We start from the raw sequence: 6,566 nt of genomic DNA on the forward strand, positions 1-6,566 counted from the left end.
GGTGTACGTGGCTGGCGCCTTAGCCGGTTGAGCTATAGGCGCCGAGCCTATATTTCTTTATTAACTTGAAGGAAAAAATTTGTGAGTTGATGCTGATAGGATAAATTAGTTTACTAATAAACTTTGTCTTTTTGTGTATATTAGTATAAACCCAAATTGGAATCCTCTTCTATTACCTTTTTTTCCCCCTCTTCTATTACTTTATTAAATGAGTAAGCCAGGAGCTAGAAACCTTTGAATGGCTGGAAGAGGTGATGGAGAGGTATAGAGATATATGAGAAATATTTCAGAGATGAATTCAACAGGGCTTACCTGGTTGGCTAGGCAGCTGTAGGGGCAGTAAGGAGGAGGAAGACTAAGACTACTTGACTGTTGGGTTGGTTGGTCAGGAAGATGCCACTGCTATTATGGCTTATAGAAAGAAGAACTGATTTTAGAGACAAGGATGACGATATTAATTAATTAAAAATAAAAGCTTGAACCTTAGGAGATGTGTGTTGGTTATGAAGATTTCGGAGCCATAAGAATACAGATGGTGATGGAAACAGTTACACATGTAGGAGGCTCTAGGGAGGAGGAAGAAAGGGACAAGCAAAGAAAGGCCAAGGGTAGAATTCTGGGAAGATTGACTCCTAAGAGACAGGCGAAGAAGAGAGCTGACTTTGGTGGGCAGCAGATTTTGCTGTCCCATTTCCTAGGAAGATGTGTTTTCCTTGAATCAGGAAAAGGGAGATCCAAGTCACAGACTTGGCTTGGTACTACTAATTGTACACATAGGCTTGGGCAGGTTTACTCCATCTCCTTTGAGGTTCACATACAATTAGCAAAGATTTTGCTATTGGCCAAAATAAATATAAATTGTATCATATGAGATTTAGGGACACGATTAAATGACTTCAGATTTATTTATTTATTTACTTTTTAAAAACAGTCTCACTTTGTGACTTCACATTTATTTATTTATTTTAAAGACAGAGGTTTACTTTGTCACTCAAGCGGGAGTATAGTGGCTAGATCATAGCTCACTATATCCTTGAAGATTTGGGTTAAGTGGTGGTGCCCGTAGCTCAGTGGGTAGGGCGCCAGCCACATGCCAAGGCTGGCGTGTTCAAACCCAGCCTAGGCCAGCTAAACAACAAAGACAACTACAAAAAAAAATATAGCAGGGCATTGTGTAGGATGACTGTAGTCCCAGCTACTTGAGAGGCTGAGGCAAGAGAATCGCTTAACCCCAAGAGTTTGAGGTTGCTGTGAGCTGTGATGTCACAGCACTCTGCCAAGGGTGACATAGTGAGACTTTGTCTCAAAAAAAAAACAAAAAAAAACGTTTGGGTTAAGCAACCCTCCTGTCTCAGCTTCCCAAGCAGCTAAGACTACAGATATGCACCACCACGCCTGGCTAATTTTTAATTTTTTTGTAGAGACAGGGTCTCGCTATGTTCCCCAGCCTGGTCTCAAGCTCTTAGGCTCAAGTGATTCTCCAACCTTGGCCTCCCAAAGTGCTGGGATTATAGGCATGAGCCACTGCACCCAGCCGTCACTGGAATTGTTTTAGACAATTTATGTAGCACTAGTGTGGCATTCCAGGTACAGAACAGAACCTAAAAATATTAAAATCCTCAAAAATATTTAAGAAACTTTTGCATTCATAAAATAAAACCAACATGAATATGGATATGGGTTACACTAAAAAAAAGGATGAGAAATGCACTAAAAATTTAAAGAAAGGTAAATTGTACAAGAATTGCCCAAATGAGAGGCAAACCCTCCAAATTAGTGTAGGAAGTGAGTAGACCTCCAGCTAAGTTAAATGGATTTTAAGTAGTAGATGGACTGAGTAGGAAGCTGTAGGAAATTAACATGATGGCATACATAGAGTGTATACATTTCTTCATCCTTTGCCAAAAAACCAATGATGGTCAGAAACTGAAGAGAAAAGGAAAGATTTGAAAACTTATAAGAAAGCATGCTTTTAATATGAAGCAGCCTCAGATGTGGCATGATTTGAAGAGTTTCTGGGAATGTGAGGAGAATTCATTTGAACATTGTCACATGGATCTAGGCTTTAAAGAAATAGAACAGTATTTAAATAGTTATAATAATATAAATATTGGTTGTCAGCTTTAGAGTCAGTCCTTAGGCAAAGCAAAGAAGAATTAACTATTACCAGTATTACAGAATAGAATGCAAATGTTACCAACCTTGATAATGTACAGTACAGCTAACAAGTGTGAAGGCAAAAAGTATATTAAGAAAAATAACTAGGCCAGTCATGGTGGCTCACACCTATAAACCTAGTGCTCTGGGAGGTTGAGGTGGGTGGATTGCCTGAGCTCACACGATTGAGACCAGCCTGAACAAAAGCGAGACTTTGTCTTTAAAAATAGCTGGGTGTTGTCGTAGGCACTGATAGTACCAGCTACTTGGAAGACTGAGGCAAGAGAATTGCTTGAGCCCAAGAGTTTGAGGTTGCCGTGAGCTATGATTCCTTAGCACTCTACCAAGGGCGACAAAGTGAGACTCTGTCTCAAAAAAAAAAAAAAAAAAAAGGAAAGAAAGAAAAAGAAAATAAAAAACAAACACGTGTAAGTTTTGGTATAAGTTGATGAACTGAGAAATGAGAAAGGTAGAGCGAGGATTTACTGATTGTCATTATGCCCTTTATACTATTTGCTTTTTAAAAATTAAATGCATATATTGCTTTGATGAAATATATTTAAAAAGGAAAGAAAAGCTAGATATTCTAATCATTGACACAAATCAAATAGAATATGTAATAGAAAAAAAGATACTGTTTTGTAATAGAAATAAAATACCCAGGAATAAAATACTGAGAAATGTATATCATGGAAAGAACTATCAAATTTTATATAAGGGCATAACGGACCATATAAACAAATGTTGAATAATATTACTGTTCCATATTGTAAAAATGACAGTCCTCTTCAGATAACTTACCAAATACAGTGTAATGACAAAAGTATTTTAATATAATGCAAAAAGGATTTAAAATTTATATAAAAAAATTATCAGATGACATTTATTTTACTGGCTAGCAAGACATGTTCTAAAGCTATTTTAAGGAGTGTGATATTGATGCAGGCTAAACGTATACATTAATGGAACTGATTAGAGAGTATATAGACTAATACCTAAAGATGTGCCTCAACTTACAGTGGGGTTACATCCCAATAAATGCATCATAAACTGGAAATATCCTAGGTCAAAATATGTTGAATACCCCTAACCTACCAAACATCATAGGTTAGCCTTGCCTACCTTAAATTAATGCAGAACACCTACTTTAGCCTATAGCTGTTCAAAATCTTCTAACACAAGGACTATTTTGTAATAAAGTGTTGCATATCTCATGTACTTTTATTGAGTACTATACTGAAAGTGAAAAACAGAGTAGTTATAATTGGGTGCTTAAAGTACATTGCTACTGAGTGCATATTGCTATTGCACTAGTATAATGTCAAAAAATCTTAAGTCAAACTGTCGGAAGTTGGGGGATCATGTACATGGGATTTGTTTTTGATTAAAGATGACATTTCAGATCAGTAGAGGAAAGAATTGTACTAGAAAAATTAGCTGTTTATTTGAAAAAAATAGACTTAGATCTTCTACTTCATTTCATTCAAAACACTAAATTCCACATTGATTAAAGAACAAAATATTTTAAAATAAGTAAAAGTGTGGTGGCTGTAAATAAGACATAAAATATAACAGTCTTATAAAAAGAAGAAATATTTTACAGTCATCTGGAAAAGATGGACAACTTGATTACATCAAAATTAAATACTTATATTCAGTAAAGTAACTATGAAAAGTTAAATTTCAGATTAGGAGAAAATATTTGAAAAATATGTTATAAGTATTGTAATTAGTAACTCTTTGAAGAATCTTATAGAAAGAATTTTTTTCTTCAGTAAGAAAAAAATAGTGACCATATTGAAAATGGACAAATGAAAATTCATAAAGGAGAACATGCAAATGATCCCTAAATAATGAAAAGAAGATCCATTTCACATTTATTGCACATTTATTATTCACAAGGCTCTGTTTTATTTGCTTTACATGTATTAAATAGATTATTCTTCAACTCTGTGGAGCAATTACTGTTATGTTCCCCATTTTGCAAATAAGGAAACTAAACCTCATAGAAGTAATTTAGAGATTTTTTACCTGTAAGTAGCATAAGACTTCAGCAGACTCTGAAGTCAACCAGGCAGTCTGACTTCAGAGTCTGGTACATTCTGAGCAGGTGCAGCCACTTTGCAGCATAGTTTCGCAGTACTTCCTAAAAGTACGAAAATGCTCCAACTATATGCTTAAGAAAATCTCCTTTTCAAAGTCTATTCTTAGAGAATTAGATTTGTACCATATCATTTTTATGGATGATACCTGAAACAAATGTCTATCAGTAGGAGGGATGGTTAAATTAACACTAGTAACATCCGTACTGGGAAATAGCATGTAGCAGTTTAACAAGAATGAGGTAGTATTATACATGTTTATATGGGAAAATTTCTCAGATAGATTGCTGAGTAGCAAAGGCTAATAATATACCTGTAATACACCATGATATCATTAATGTTAAAAATATAGAATAAGACTACTGATACATGTGTGGCTGAATAGGAAAAGCATGGAAGTACACATACGTGAGGATATTAGCCAGCATGGTAATAAGACTTTATTCATTATGTAGTAGATATCAGAGCCAGCTAGAATACTAAATTGAAAATTATTTTTCTGTTATTTAGGGAGATTGTTAGAGGCTTAAATTATGTGTTGAATTATTTTTTAAAAAGCATTTATCTTTTTACCTGTTAAAGAATTTCATTCTTCCCTTAAGGTATTTTGAAACAGGTACATTTGAGGGTATTAACTAAATGATAGCTCTATATCCCAACTCTGTAATGTGCAGTATACCAGAAGAAAAGATAATCACTATTTATTATCTGAGTACAATGGACTCTTTTATTTTTTTCTCAAATCCAGTGTACTTTTTTTATTTCTACATCATCTGTTTTCTTTTTACTCATCTTTATATATATGTACAATGCCAGAATTGTCTTCTTAGAAACCACATTAATTAAATATTGGCCCATAAATGTTATAGGATGAAAGATCGCTATTGTACGTTCTTTCAGCAAAACAGTCACAAACCAGTATGCAATGAAGTCTTTCCCTAATTAATAAATACCATGCTTCCTTTCTATTCTAAGAAGTATATTGCTCACTTATCCTTTCTTAAGTTTGAGAAAATTGATCTAAGACACTGACATTTGAAAATTCATAGTCTTGAGGTTTTGTTATGTGATTAATGTCACCAGCATCACAAGATTTTAGTTTAGTAGTATTCCCACCGTTATTCTATTGTCTTTTAAAATATTTTCTAGCTCAGTTAGGAGTAACTGATGAATAATAAAATAATTCCTAGGGTGATGAAACAGCAAATGTTTTAAGATAGAAAAAATAAGATTGTTAAGATTCTATATCTTAGACTTGTCAGAGGATCCAATGGGTCCATATGGTAATTGAATATCCTATTTAATACTATTTTTATAAAAATAAGAAAATATTTAATATTTTAAAGACCCCTTAAAAGAATAAAACTCATGAAATATCCATTCTGATAAATAGAAGGACTCAAGAAAGATAGCAAAGTTGGGTCCAGCAGACCTGGATGGTATGCCAAGGTATGACCAGCAGGTGGTGCTACGTGACTAGGAGAAGCCTAAAAGGTTTTAATAGTACACATGTACTTTAAAAAGGAGGAAAACACTTACTTTATATTTAAAAGCATGTACAATAGAGGCCAAAGTAAGACAAACTATTTATAAGAAAAAAAATGCAATGAAATGAGGGGAAAACCTCTAAAAAGGACTTTAAAGAAATATTTTAGGGGGAAAAAGAGAACTGGGAAGGAGATAGATGCCTTACCAATAGAAGCCAAAATGTATGTAATCTTTTATTTGAAAATCATTATGTAAACTTAGAATTTTAACAAAAAACTGTATTTTCTACTAAAATAGCAATAGATATTTGGTTTCTTTCGTATATTTGTTTCTTTTAGGTGATAAAATTTCCTCCTTTAGACCAAATTTAAATATTAGTTGTATGTGAACGTTTACCACATTATACATCTGATTTACTAATTAATTACAAAAATGTATTTTCTGCTTCAAAATTAAAATTTATCTTTTGAAAAAACTTGTATATATCATATATATGTAGGAAAATATTTACTTATAAATATTCACTTATTAATTTCATATGACATATGAAAGATGATATGATTTTATATCATTAATCATGCTAAAGCAATGAAAATTATTTTAGAAATAATTTTTTTATTCTGTTTTCTCTTTTTTTATCATCTTGAATTATTCTTCCCATTAATCCAAATAGACATTACAAAAAATGTATCATTAAAATATTAGGTCATGTGTAGATGTGAATACATTTTTTTAAACAAAAATCATAATAAGAAAGAAAAGCGGCTAGGTGCCTGTGGCTCAAGTGGCTAAGGCACCAGCCACATACACCTAAGGTGG

The 6,566-nt window shown here is 33.2% G+C and overlaps 1 protein-coding gene across 1 annotated transcript in view; it reads left to right on the plus strand.

Moving 5' to 3' along the window:
• PIGN (phosphatidylinositol glycan anchor biosynthesis class N) overlaps nt 1–6,566 on the plus strand; it is a 100,917-nt gene that overhangs the window by 42,226 nt on the left and 52,125 nt on the right. The window lies entirely within an intron of this gene.

This window comes from Otolemur garnettii, unplaced genomic scaffold, assembly GCF_000181295.1.
Source record: "Otolemur garnettii isolate 467f Iridium unplaced genomic scaffold, OtoGar3 scaffold00027, whole genome shotgun sequence".
Classification (NCBI taxonomy): domain Eukaryota; kingdom Metazoa; phylum Chordata; class Mammalia; order Primates; family Galagidae; genus Otolemur; species Otolemur garnettii.